We start from the raw sequence: 15,277 nt of genomic DNA on the forward strand, positions 1-15,277 counted from the left end.
GGACCTCCTTTGTATATTTCTGCCTAACTCTCTTTAATCTCCCTTCAGAATCTCAACATTTTCCCTTCCTATTTAGTTGGCTCCAATGTGGACAATGACCTCTTGCTGGTCCCTCTCCCCTGTGAAACATACTGCACCCTCTCTGAGACATCCTTGTTCCTGACACCAGGGAAACAACACACCATTCTGCTTTTTCTCTGCTGGCCACAGAAATGTCTGTCTGTACCTCAGACTACAGAATCCCCTAAAACAATTGATCTCTTGGAAGCCGACGTACCCCTCATTGCATTAGAGCCAGTGTCAATACCAGCAACTTTGCTGTTCGTGCTTCATTCCCTTGAGAATCCATCACCCCCTACATTTTCCAAAACAGCATACCTATTTGAAATGGGTATATCCACAAAAGACCCTGCACTAGCTGCCTATCTCTCTTACCCTTTCCTCGAGTTAACCCATCTATGTGACTGTATCTGAGACTTTCCCCCCTTCCTATAACTGCCATCCATCACATACTGTTGCTGTTGCAAATTCCCCATTGCTTCTAACTGTCTCTCCAACCGAGCCACTTGATCTGATAAGATTCGCATCCAACAGCATTTATGGCAGATATAATCCGCAGTAACCCTTAAACTCTCTTTAAACCCCCACATCTAACAAGAAGTACATCTCACTGCAAAGCCCATTTTTGCTCCTTCACAATCTACAGACCCAGAAAATAACACCATCTTATTCCTCTACAAAACACTACACCAGGTTAAATTAATAGTTATGGCTCATATTTTAAGTTTAATCAAGAGACTTATCTCCAAAAACATATAATCAAGAAAGAACCCACTGTACTCACTAATGCAGCCTTTCTCTTGGACAGACGTAAAACAACAATTAACTTATCTGATTCTGTGTTGTGAACTTCGCCCAAATCGGTTCCTCCAAGATTAGTTGTGAATTTCACTGTTTGTTAATTTTCCCAGATGCACTCCGATGTCCAGCGACACATGAATTCCAAACCAGCAAAGGCAGTAACTGTGCAGGTTCTTCTCAACTCCATTCTCCTCCCTTCTCTCCATAATATTTGATCCCTTTACTAATCAAGATCCTATCTAAGTCTATCTTAAATACATTCAATAAGTTGGCCTCCATAGATTCACCACTCTCTGTTGAAGAAATTCTCCTCATCTCAGTTCTAAAGCATCATCCCTTCAACCTGAGGCTGTGCCCGAGTCCTAACCTCTTGTATTAGTGGAACCACTGTCTCCATGTTCAGTGTATCCAGGTCTTTTAATATCCTGTAAGTTTTAATCAGATCTCTCCCCTTTTTCTAAACTCCATCGAGTGCAGACCAGAGTCCTCAACGGCTCCTCAGATGACAAGCCCTTCATCCCATGATCATTCTTGTGCACCACCTCTGGATCTGCTCCAAGACCAGCACATCCCTCCTTAGATTTGGGATCCAAAATTGCTCACAATACAGCAAATGTGGTCTGACTAAAGCCTTCTACAGTGTTTGCAGTATATCTCCACACTTGTATTCTAATCCTCTTGATTTAGATTCCCTACAGTGTGAAAACAGGCCATTTGACCCAATAAGTCCACACCAACCCTCTGAAGAGTTACCCACCCAGACCCATTCCCCTACCCCAGACTAATGCACCTAACACTATGGTAATTTAGCATGACCAATTCACCTGACCTGCACATCTTTGGATTGAGGGAGGAAACCAGAGCACCTGGAGGAAATCCACACAGACACAGGGAGAATGTGCAAACTCCACACAGACAGTCGCCCGAGGCAGGAATCAAACCTGGGACCCTGGTGCTGTGAGGCAGCAGTGCTAACCACTGAGCCACTGTGCCTCCCAAATGAATGCTAACATTGTATTTGCCTTTCTAACTGCCTCTGTGTTTGTATGTGTCTCTCACTCCCTCTTTCTCTCTCTCTCTCTCCACAGATCCTGCCAGATCTGTTCAGTGTTTCCAGCACTGTGTTTTTCTTTGCAGTGTTTTGCTTTGTTTTCACCTCCTCGGTTGAGTCAGCAAATCTTGCTTGTATTTAAATCAATTACGTTGTTTTCACTTGGGCAGTACCAAAACTAAAAGCAGAAAAATATTGACTACATGCATGGCAGTGTTGGATAGATACAAATAGTTCATTTGTTTTATGTATCAATATAATTAATTTGTAGATTAATCATAAATTGTTTCCTGTAAACTGTTCCCCTTCTCAGTGGAATATGGGTAGATGTGACATGGCTGTATTCTTTAGCTGCTTGAGTGAGACACAGTGAGCAGGAGCAATTGAACATCTGCTTCCCATTCACCTCACCCAAGCAGTGACAACTTTCCTGCATCTCAGAGTACTGTGTTGATCAAAACCTCAACATTAATGTCATTGATGGAAATGCAAACAAGACAGCATCACTTTAAACAACCGGCTCTTAAGGGCGTGCCTGTACTGCAGTATTTGGAAGCAATATCTTTCGGGTTGTTATTTGCAATAGCTCTGACTTTAATGTTAATGAGATTCTAACTATGTCTTTACATGAAAAATGATCTATTTATTCATTTAGAAAGAACTGAAACCAACATGGTCATTCTAAAAGATGAGAGGCTTCACAAAAAATGCAGGTCTTTTTCAATATATTGCTTCAGTTGCATCACACTGTAAACTTTTGCTATAAATTCTATATGTTACTTTCTTATACTCCACAACCACCTGATGAAGGAGCATCGCTTCGAAAGCTAGTGCTTCCAAATAAACCTGCGGGACTATAACTTGTTGTTGGGTGATTTTTAACTTTGTCCACCCCAGTCCAACACCGGCACCTCCAAATCATGACTATTTATCCATGACCATCCTCCATCCAGTCTGAAATGATAAGGGTAGCAGATAAATAGGAACACCACAAGGTCTGAGTTGCAGCAAACCATACACCATCCTGATGTGGAATTACATCACTGTTCCTTCACTACTGCAGGATCAAAGTTCTGACCCCTCCTCAGTAATACTGGTGTAGGTGTACCCACACGACATGGATTGCTAAGGTTCAAGAAGACAGCTCAACATCACCTCCTCAAGGACAATTAGGCAGAGGCAATAAATGCTGTCCAACCAGTGCCACACATTCTGTGAAAGAATTTTTTTAAAGTATTTGTTTCATTCAAAATGCTTCCATCAGAAATGCCTGGCTACTTTAAGAAATAAAGGTGGTAATTCAATGTGTGATGTAAGTCTTTCCCCTCTCTGTCACCGTTTGTACAAAGAGATGCACCACCAGTTGTGGGGTAGGACAGAATAATTCCAAATACTGGCTTAGGTGTGATGGCATGCCACTGTTATTTGACTCCTAGCCTGTACTATAGATAAGGAAAACAACAAAAAGATAGCCGCAAGAGGTCCGATCATCATGTTCATGTCAAAACATTGTTTAAATTGGAGTTTCCCTGCCCCTTCCTCTCCTTCTAGCTCACCAACCCACTGGCCTATCTCTTTGACAATATTCATCCATATTCAAAGCAGGAAGGACATAATGGATTGAATTATAGCTTACAGTTCCCTTGACTTATTAAAGTGAAAGAATAAATTAATGAAGCAGGAATTAATGTGATGTTTAAACTTAACAGAGGTTCATTCAAAGTGCAAATAAGCACACTGTAGAGCTCTGAACCATTCATTTTACCACATGAACTGGTGTCAGAGATAGGGAAAGGTGGGTGCTTCCAAATATGAAATGATTTGGAACAAGTCAATGACACTCAGCCCAAATCATTGCAAAGCTTGTTTTTTTCTCTCATGCTTACAGCCAGATTGGTGTCGCTGTACATTGCTCGATGAGTGCTAATTACTCTCAGTTTGATTGTATGTCTATCTGAACGTAGATACATCATAATCTTGTAGATATAGATGGTGGACCATTGACCATCTCATTATCAGAACCAGTATGCTATGGGATGGTCTCCAGTGCATGAACACAAGCCTGATGTTTGACAAACATTCTTTTCCTAAATGCTGGATCCAAGGGTCTATTTCCCTTGGTTCCTCAGTGGAATACTGGTACTTCCTGATCCTGTAGTGAGTAGCAAGTGCATCTTCATCTCTACATTGAGTATTCAGGTCACTGAGACTCCATGAGTTACCCCGAGAGTTCCCTTTGGGTTCACTGATTTCACTGCAATGGAGCTACTGGTGTGGTACTTGGGAGAAAAGGCGAATGATTGGTAAAATGGATAAAGATTGACTGCTAGTGACTGATGAAGGTGAGACCATATTCTTTTTGGTGGTCTTCCTCAGCATGTTGCTGCAGTGTGCCTGGAAGGTTAAGGAAAGAAAGTAGGGTAGATCAGATTGGAGAATGATCCTAGTTCGTTCAGTACAAGGTAACGCTGAGGCATTCACCATGCATCGTGATCATAGATTTCACTGGTGTTTAGGCAGCATAGTCAAGAGAGGTGGTGTTGAGATGAAACTGGATAGATCAGTATACATTGTGCCTGTGAATGGTACAGCTAAAGAATCCCTGATGTGGCTAAAAGATCGCTATCGAGTATGCAGCTTTCAAGTAAGCAAAGACTTGTACTTGAGCAAATATGCAAGGGAGAAAGTGAGGACTGCAAATGCTGGAGATCAGAGCTGAAAATGTGCTGCTGGAAAAGCACAGCAGGTCAGGCAGCATCCAAGGAACAGGAGAATCAACGTTTCGGGCATGAGCCCTTCTTCAGGCCGAAACGTCAATTCTCCTTGGATGCTACCTAACCTGCTGCGCTTTTCCAGCAACACATTTTCAGCAAATATGCAAGGGTTCAGGTCTTTCCCCTCTGAGACCCTTACACAACCCCTCAAACTGTGCAGCTCACATTTACATCACTTAACGGCCTGCTCTCTGTTACATAGTTTTGCATCTTCATTAGCCATCAGGTGTCCTGCTTCTGGGTCAGTCTGTTTTCCATGTAGCAAACACATAAAACTAAACATGATCACATATAAGTTAATATTCTTTCCTATATTCTTTCCCATACACCCTAACTTAATTTATTTACAAACCATGTTACATTAGGGTAGATGGAAGACTTCTTTCTATCCAAAGAAATCACTGAGTGTTCTTTCATAGGAGTTAGAGATAAAGTTCTCGAACCACGAGAATGTGAGGACTGCAGATGCTGGAGATTAGTGTCGAAAAGTGTGGTGCTGGAAAAGCAGAGCTAGTCAGGCAGCATCCGAGGAGCAGGAGAGTTGATGTTTTGAGCATGAGTCTTCATTCGGACTCCGGACAAAGAGCTCATGCTCAAAACGTCGACTCTCCTGTTCCTCGGGTGCTGCCTGACTGGCTGTGCTTTTCCAGCACCACACTTTTTGACAATGTTCTCTAACGTCTGTTTGTTGTACATGGCCAGCGTGAAGTACTTTGCAGTCCTTGTAGGACAGAAATAAGGCTGTGAATGCAAGGGTCTTAAAGTGGGTGTTGTTTGCATGCAACCTGCTCTTTCCCTGCATTGTATATTCTCACCTCCTGCTTGGTGCACAGCCATGCAGCTTGGTGGGGACTTGGGGGGGGGGGGGGGGGGGGCACTCATCATTTCAGAGATTTCGATTCCAATGCCGAAAATATATGCTAGAAATGATGGAGGCTGTCTCACACGCTTCTGGTCTTTCATTTCCAGCATGCAAGACTGCAGACGAGGAATGTGCATGGAGAAAACTGGCTCTGTTGCAAAATTCAGGAGCAGAGAGTCATAGAGTCATAGAGCCTGAAAACAGATCTTTCAGTCCAACGAGTCCGTGCTGACCAGACATCCCAATCAGACCTGGTCCCATTTGCTAGCACTTGGCCCATTTCCCTCTAAACCCTTCATGTTCAAAAACCCATCCAGATGCCTTTTAAATGTTGCAATTGTACCCACCTCCACCACGGCCTCTGGCAGCTTGTTTCATACATGGACCCTCCTCTGCATGAAATTGTTACCCCTCAGATCCCTTTTAATTCTTTCCCCTCTCACCTTAAACCTATGCCCTTTAGTTCTGAACTCATCCCACCCTCTGAAAAATATCTTGTCTATTTACCCTATCCATGCCCCTCATGATTTTATAAATAAGGTCACCCCTCACCCTCCAACGTTCCAGGGAGGAAAACCCGAGCCTATTGAGCCTCTACCTATAGCTCAAACCCTCCGATCCTGGCAACATCCTTGTAAATGTTTTCTGCATCCTCTCAAGTTTAAAAAAAACCTTCCTATAGAATGGTGACCTGAATTGTATGCAGTATTCTAAAAATGTCCTCATCAATGTCTTGTACAGTCGTAACAAAATCATCCCAACCCCTAAACTCAATGCATTGACCAATGAAGGGAAGGGTGCCAACTGTCTTCTTCACTATTCTGTCTACCTGTGACTCCTCTTTCAAGGAACTATATGCTCTTGCGCCACTGGGTCTCCTTAATTGGCAACACTCCCCAGGACCACACCATTAACTGTAGAAGTTCTGTTCTGGTTTGCCTTACCAAAATGCAACACCTCACATTTATCTAAACTAAACTCCACCTGCCAATCCTTGGCCAATTGACCCATATGATCATAGTCCTGTTGTACTCTGAGATAATCTTCTTCACTGTCCATTACACCACCTATTTTGGTGTTATCTGCAAAAATTACTAATCATACCTCCTACATTCACTTACAAATCATTTATATAAATGAAGTAAAACAGTGGACCCAGCATTGATTCTTGCAGCACACTGCACTCACAGGCCTCCAATCTGAAAAGTAACCGTCTACCATCACCCTCTGTCCACACCAATTAATAAAGTGAAAGGCAACCTCAACTTTGTTACAAGTGGATTGGGCGACATGTTGGCTCAGTGGTTAGCTCTGCTACCTCACAGCACCAGGGACCCGTGTTTGATTCCACCATTGGGCAACTGTGTAAGAGTTTAAACGTTTTCCCCGTGTTTGTCTGGGTTTTCTCCAGGTGCTCCAGTTTTCTTCCACAATCCAAAGATGTGCAAATTAGTTGATTGGCCATGCTAAATTGTCTGTATTGTCTCAGGGATATGCAGGTCTGTGGGTTAGCCATGGTAAACTTGAGGTTATGGGGATAGGGTAAGGAGCTGGGTTTGGGTAGGATGCTCTTTGGATGGTCAGTGCAGACTTGATGGGCTAAATGGCCTCTTTCCACACTGTAGGGATTCTATGATTAAATTCACAGGGAGTTTACAGTAATGTTTCACAGATGTGTACATAATTTCAAGCAAGCTAACAAAGAACTGAAAGTTAGATGGCAATTGTTCCTGATCCACTCAAATACCACAGGTTACCAAGATATCCTAATTTAGTCACAGAAATCTAAGCAACAATGAAGGTGGCAAAACTCACTGGAGCCTAATGGACTCACCAGTGTTTTGAAGCTAAGACTACTGAAGCATGTACCAGATATAAATCTCCTCCCAGTCACACGGGGGAACTGAGAAGCACATACAGTCAATAAATGCACTGACTACAGGCCAGGGCTGCTGTGCCAAACCCTTCTCACGTACGGTTCTAAGTTCAGCAAAAGATGGCAATCGTAAATGGCAGTTGGGTTTTCGTGACCTTGTAGTGTATGACAGGGTTTTTCTATCTTCGTGACTCAAACAACTCGGACACAACTTGCACGCAAAGCCGACGATGAAATGGCTGTTTTGTATTCTTTTGAGTTTGTTGGGAATTAGATGTGTGGTTCACCGGGATTTTTCTGTTCCTCTTTTTATATTAACAATAACTTAAACTGAAGCTCCCCTCAAAACCCTCAAATAAACTGTGCATTCTCCTTCCCGGTCCTAACAAGACCTCCCTCGCAGTTTGCTCACTGGTTAGATTTGACCGTGAAACAAAGAGGCCACAACGGGTTACAGTCTGTCAGTATCAGTTGCAGCACCCTCTGCTGGGATATGTACCGACTGTTCCTGGTTTCATAGGGTGGCGATCTGTTTTCATGATTATCCATTGTTTGATTTAGATTAAGGAAGGTTCCATTCCCCTCAAAGTAACCCGTTGATGTGGTTTGAGTTTAAAATTGGTCCTGATACTCCACGTATATAACCTTTGTTTTATCGGCTGTGACAATAAAACGGTTCCTTTATGCGAGTACTTCAGAAGGTCATTTCCATGAGTTATGAGATTAAAGCACAATTTGCATGGTGTCGCTGGATGAGCCTGTGCTATTCACTGGTTTTACTGCTTGTTTGTGAAGGGAAGAAAATCACGTTAAAGGAAGCCAGCACCTCCTAAAGGGAAAGTATACTTTGGCTGCAGACCTTATTGGAGCTCAAGTTCTCTGATATTGCAATCCGTGTCCTGGCCAAGGCACCTGACAAGACAAGGAAAATAATGATCCAAGCTTGGGGCAGAATGCTGTCCAGACAACACTGTTACCCTTTAATGGGAAGATGTCATTTAAAAGGTTGATCCAGGAAATTATAATTTAGAGGTGCCATCATCATTCGGAATAGAACAGATTACTGCAAGGGAGTGTACTGACAACTGAACACAGAAACACAACAGGCAACTACAGGCCAATCTGACCAAAGAGCACACCCATGAACTAAATACATAGATCAGGACTTTGGATCCAGTCTTTCAGAGTTCCCTACGCGCCCTCATCCCATGTACTTCTAGCGACTTCTACTGGCTTCTGCAAATACATAAAGCCAACACACCAGGGCATCCCATCCTCTCAGGCAATGGGACCCTGTGTGTGAGAACCTCTCTGGCTATGTCAAAGGCATCCTGAAACCTATTGTATAGGGGACCCCCAGCTTCTGTCGTGACACTACTAATTTCTTACAGAAACTCAGCACCCATGGACCAGTCAAACCAGGAACATTCCTCATCACAATGGACATTTCAGCACTCTGCATCCCCCACAATTCACACCAACATCCCCCACAATGATGACATCACGGCAACAGCCTCAGTACTCGACAGCAACAACTGTCAACCTCCAAGCACTATCGCAAAACTCATCCACTTCATCCTCGACCACAACGCTTTCACCTTTGACAACCAGTTCTTCATCCAGAACAGCCATGGGGGTCAAATTTGCATCCCAATATGCCAACATTTTCATGCACAGGTTCGAACTAGACTTCTTCTCCATGTAGCCATTCCCTACGGACAAGTCCTAAGCATACACAGAATCTGCTCAGATGAGAAGGAATGTGACGGGTACCTGGAAGTACTCAAGGATGCCCTCATAAGAACGGGGTTGCTCAACTCATCGACCACCAGTTCTGACGTGCCACCACGAGAAACTGTAATGACCTCCTCAGGAGACAGACACAAGCTGCAAACGACAGGGTTCCCTTCGTTGTCCAGTACTTCCCAGGAGCCGAAAAACTACACCATGTTCATCGCAGCATGCAACAGATTATCAATGAGGATGAGCATCTTGCCAAGATATTCCCTACACCTCCACCTCACGCCTTTAAACAGCCATCAACCTTCAAACAGATCATTGTTTGCAGCAAACTGTCTGGTTTTCAGGACAACACCATACAATTTTGCCACAGTAGACACTGCAAGACGTATCAGAGTGTGGATATGGATACCACCATTACGTGTGGGGGCACCACCCACCGTATATGTGTCAGGTACTCATGTGACTCGGACAACATTGTCTATCTCATACGCTGCAGGCAAGGATGTCCTGAGGCATGGTACATTGGTGAAACTGAGCAGTGGCTATGGCAACAGATGGATGGACACTGCACAACAATCAACAAACAGGAGTGTTCCCTCCCAGTTGGGGAACACTTCAATGGTCTGACACATTTGACCTTGGAACTTGGTGACCATCCTCCAAGGGGGACTTTGGGAAAGGCAACAGCGAAAAGTAGCCGAGCAGAGGCTGATAGCCAAGTTCAGTATCCATAAGGAGGGCCTCAACCGGGACCGTGAGTTCATGTCACATTACAGGTGACCCCACTGCACTACACATACACACAGACGTCCACAGACACACACACACCCACAGACACTCACACACCCACAGACATACACACACATTCCTATAGCCACACACACACTCCTACAGACCCATACACTCATGTAGACCCTCTCTCGTACACAAGCTCTGTCTCATACACTCACACATACACTCCCGCACTTACATCCACACACGCACCCTCTCACAGACTTATACCCCTTTACACTCACATTCACACATATACAGATGCATACATTCTCTCACAAACACTTATACCCCCCCAAACACACACTTACATGCAAACACACAGAGATATAAGTTTGTGGAGTGAATTTGTACTTGCAGAATTAAATTTTATTTTGCTCAAAAACTGCATGAATCCATGTAAGTTTATGTAAATCCCTTTTTTAGATTAGAATCAGACTGAAAATTGGGGCACAGACAGTCTCACAGAGCACCTCACACCTTCAGTGCATTATCTGGGCCTATATGGTACCTATTGTTAAAGTTCACATAAGAATGTAACTTTAAAAAAGTTCTGGGATTTACATATGAAAGAAATGAAACCAACATGGTTATTCTAAAAGATGAAAGACTCAACAAACAATCCAGGTCTTTTTCAATGCATAATTTCAGTTACATCACACTGAAAACTTTTGCTATAAATTCTGTGTTCTATGATCTTATACTCCACAACCACCTGATGAAGGAGCAGCGCTCTGAAAGCTAGTGCTTCCAAATAAACCTATTGGACTATAACCTGATGTTCCGTGATTTTAAGCCAGGAAATTGTAGCTTCCATGATGTGGCAATAATATAGAAAATTATTCAAAGGTTTCACACAAATTGTTACAATTGCTCTTTTGCCTTTTGCATACATCTTGACCACATCCAACCACAGTAGTTTCAACTCTCCCCGCCTCCACTTCTCCTAACTCTCCTAACAATCACCATAACACACTTCACTTCCTTCTCCTCCAATCCACACTTTGCATCTCACCATTGGAGAAACTCTTACTCCGTCCACACCACATTGTACACATCAAACTATTAGACCTGGTCAGACACATCCTATGCATTATCTCTCAACAATATTGTTAACATGTGGTGTGACACTCTTTATTCCAGAAGAAAGTCACACACAACTCAAAGCTTTTCTGTATCGAGTCAGAATTCGGCAGATTTAGAATAGATGCAAAGTAATTATTTCAATACAAAACTTCAAAACAATTCAAGTAGTAACACAGCTTGTGGGTGTAAACTGTGGAGCCCCCTGGCTGGAATTGAGTGGTAGTGCAGGTGATGGGCTTGGTTTCAAAGCATTTTCAGTATTTCAGGATTGAAGTGGGAGAGTACAGCAGATAAATGTCAGAAACGTACACAGTTTGCTCTAATTTAGCACTGTACAGAATTTCTCACTCATAAAATTTAGAAGGTTATAGTCCAACAGGCATATTTGAAATCATAAGTTTTTGGAGCACTGCTCCTTTGTTAGGTGAAGTGGAGGAAAGTGCGCAGGCACAGAATTTATAGGCCGAGAGACCATTGCAAGTTAATTCCAGGTAGTTAAGAGTATCAAAAGATAGATTAGAGTAGTGCTGGAAAAGCACAGCAGGTCAGGCAGCATCCGAGGATCAGGAAAATTGATGTTTTGGATCAAGGCTGTTCATCAGGATTGCCCAAAATGTTGATTTTCCTGATCCTCGGATGCTGCCTGACCTGCTGTGCTTTTCCAGCACTACTCTAATCTTGACTGTAATCTCCAGCATCTGAGGACCGCTTTAGCCTCGTGTCAGAAGATAGTACAAATGGTGTGAGTGGAGTGTCGACAGGCTGAAGAACAAGTCTTGGCAAGTGTGGACCATTTCCCAGTCATGGTACTCCCAGCCTGACCAACTCCATGGTAGATATGGCCTACTTCTTGTTATAAAAAGTGGCCAACTTTTTAAAAGTCATAGCTCATAGCATCTCAAAGGTGTTGTGATCTATAACCCTGCATAAAATAACTTTTTGAAAGTTAAATTCAAAAGCTCCTCCCCATGACCCCCAGGCCAAATGATGCCCCTCTACCCACCTCCCCAAACATCCCCCCTCCCCCTCACCCCCCCACCCCCACCATCACCATGACCCCCCCATGCACTGCCATCAATGACAGGCACCTCCGTGTCCATGAGGCCCAGGCCAGAAGAGGATTACAAGAATGATCCCTTGTTCTGTTGGGAGCGGAAGAGGACTCTGGGTCTGTACTCGATGGAGTTTAGAAAGGTGAGGGGAGACCTGATTGAAACGTACAGAGTACTGAAACTTGGGTAGAGTGGATGTGGAGAAGGTGTTTCCACAAATAGGAGAGACTAAAACCCAGGGGCACAGCCTCAGAGTGGAGGGACGATCCTTTAGAACTGAGATGAGGAGGAATTTCTTCACTCAGAGGGTGGTGAATCTGTGGAACGCATTGGTGCAGAAGGCTGTGGAGGCCAAGTCATTGAATGTGTTTAAGACAGAGATAGATATGTAGTTGATTATTAAGGGAAACAAGGGTTATTAGAGAAAGCAGGAGAGTGGGGTTGAGAAACATATCAGCTGTAATTAAATGGCAGAGCAGACTCGATCTGCTCCTACACCTCATAGCCTTGTGGTGTTATGGTCTTACCCATATACACTATACAGAAAAAAAACCCATATAGCAGGATGTTTCAGAAAAGGTTTGCAAAAGTCATTTTGTGACGTCTTTCCAACTTGTTTAAGAAAACACAAATTCTCTGACAAGACAATAAAGGTGTTAATCATCCAAACTGTTGAAAGTTTCAATCGCTGAAACTAGAGGCACTTGAAACCTCTGTAAATATACATTGTGAAATTGTTAGCAGAGATCAGACAATAAAGCAGGGGTTTGGGGTCTTCAACAGAATAACGGCCAAAAGCATAATGGACTTCAATAAGAGGCAAGAAGTCATCAGCAGTGCTCCAAGTTTCTGCCATAGGGAATGTAGGGAATCACAAAAAGTTGGTTTGCAGGTGCAGTTGATAATTATGAAGGCCAATATCATATTGTCCTTCATTGCCAGAGGAATGGAGTTTAAAACTAAACAGGTAATACTGCAGCTGTACAAGTTGCTAGTGAGGCTGTTTACAGTTTTGGTCTCTTTACTTGACAAAGGATGTACTAGCACTGGAGGGGGTGCAGAAGAGGTTCACCAGGTTGATTCTGGAGTTGAGAGGATTGGCTTATGAGGAGAGATTGTGTAGATTGGGACTATACTCATTGGAATTTAGAAGAATGAAGGGGATTCATATAGAAATATATTTACTTATGGAGGGAATAGATAAGATAGAAGCAAGGAGGTTGTTTCCACTGGCGGGTAAAACTAGAATGAGGGGGCGTAGCCTCAAAATAAGGGGGAGCAAACTTAGGAATAAGTTGAGGAAGAATGTTTTCGCCCGAAAGGTTGTGAATCTGTTGAATTTCCTGCCGACCAGATATCCCAACCCAATCTAGTCCCACCTGCCAGCACCCAGCCCATATCCCTCCAAACCCTTCCTATTCATATACCCATCCAAATGCCTCTTAAATGTTGCAATTGTATCAGCTCCACCACATCTTCTGGCAGCTCATTCCATACATGTACACCCTCTGCGTGAAAAAGTTGCCCCTTAGGTGTCTTTTATATCTTTCCCCTCTCACCCTAAACCTATGCCCTCTAATTCTGGACTCCCTGATCCCAGGGAAAGGACTTTGCCTATTTATCCTATCCATGCCCCTCATAATTTTGTAAACCTCAATAAGGTCACCCCTCAGCCTCCAATGCTCCAGGGAAAACAGCCCCAGCCTGTTCAGTCTCTCCCTGTAGCTCAGATCCTCCAACCCTGGCAGCATCCTTGTAAATCTTTTCTGAACTCTTTCAAGTTCTACAACATCTTTCCGATAGGAAGGAGACCAGAATTGCACGTAATATTCCAACAATGGACTAACCAATGTCATGTACAGCCACAACATGACCTCCCAACTCCTGTACTCAATACTCTGACCAATAATGGAAAGCATACCAAACGCCTTCTTCACTATCCTATCTACCTGCGACTCCACTTTCAAGGAGCTATGAACCCACACTCCAAGGTCTCTTTGTTCAGCAACACTCCCTAGGACCTTACCATTAAGTGAATAAGTTATGATAAGATTTGCTTTCCCAAAATGCAACACCTCACATTTATCTGAATTAAATGCCATCTGCCACTTCTCAGCCCGTTGGCCCATCTGGTCCAGATCCTGTTGTAATCTGAGGTAACGTTCTTTGCTGTCCACTACACCTCCAATTTTGGTGTTGTCTGCAAACTTACTAACTGTACCTCTTATGCTCGCATCCAAATCATTTCTGTAAATGACAAAAAGTAGAGCACTGATCCTTGTGGCATTCCACTGGTCACAGTCTGAAAAACAACCCTCCAGCACCACCCTCTGTCTTCTACCTTTGAGCCTTTTATTCTCTCATGGGATGCGACCATTGCTGGCTGGACAAGCATTTAGTGCCCAGAGGGCAGTTAAGTGTCAGCCACATTATTGACCATACCAGGTAAAGATGACCAATTTCCTTCCTTAAAAGAAATTTGTGAACCAGATGGAATATAAAAAACCATCAACAATGGTTACCATTAGGCTAACTTTTATTTTTAATTATTGAGTTTAAATTTCATCATCTTCCTTTGTGGGATTTGAACGCATGTCCCCAGAATATTTACTTGAGATCCTGGATGGCCAGTTCAGTGGCATTATCACGATGCTACCACTTGCCCTGAGCTTGCATATGTTGTAATGTTGAATACCAGTGCTGCCAGCATATGTAAATGTTGGTTTCTGTCAGAACCATCTGAGGTATCCTGGGTAGATCCAATGCCAGTAATTCCTTCTTACTCCTCTTAATGAAGTTACTTATATTATGTGGGGCAAGACTCCCACATAATAACTTAAGCAGAAGAAGCAACTCTCTTGACCAAACATAGTTACATTCCATCCAAAATGCATGATTGTCCTCTGTGAGACAGGTAAGGAGAAAGGGCTCAACTTAATGTATATTTCAGCTTTCGCTCCATAGCCAACAATCAATCAGGAGCTCTCAGGTGAAAAAATAGAGAACTCACAGCAGTAATTGCAGTTATTTCCAGGAACAGTCTTTCATCTCCTAATGTGTTGAGCTACCTTGTGATGTCAGGTAAACTTTTCAGGTAGTATTTGTTTTATACAACAACACAGGCTTAGCAGAGATTTGGAGAGAAACTCTAAACAAAAACATTAACCCTGTTTCTGTCCACAAATGCTGCCTGACCTACTG

This window comes from Chiloscyllium punctatum, chromosome 11 (assembly GCF_047496795.1).
Source record: "Chiloscyllium punctatum isolate Juve2018m chromosome 11, sChiPun1.3, whole genome shotgun sequence".
NCBI classification, from domain to species: domain Eukaryota; kingdom Metazoa; phylum Chordata; class Chondrichthyes; order Orectolobiformes; family Hemiscylliidae; genus Chiloscyllium; species Chiloscyllium punctatum.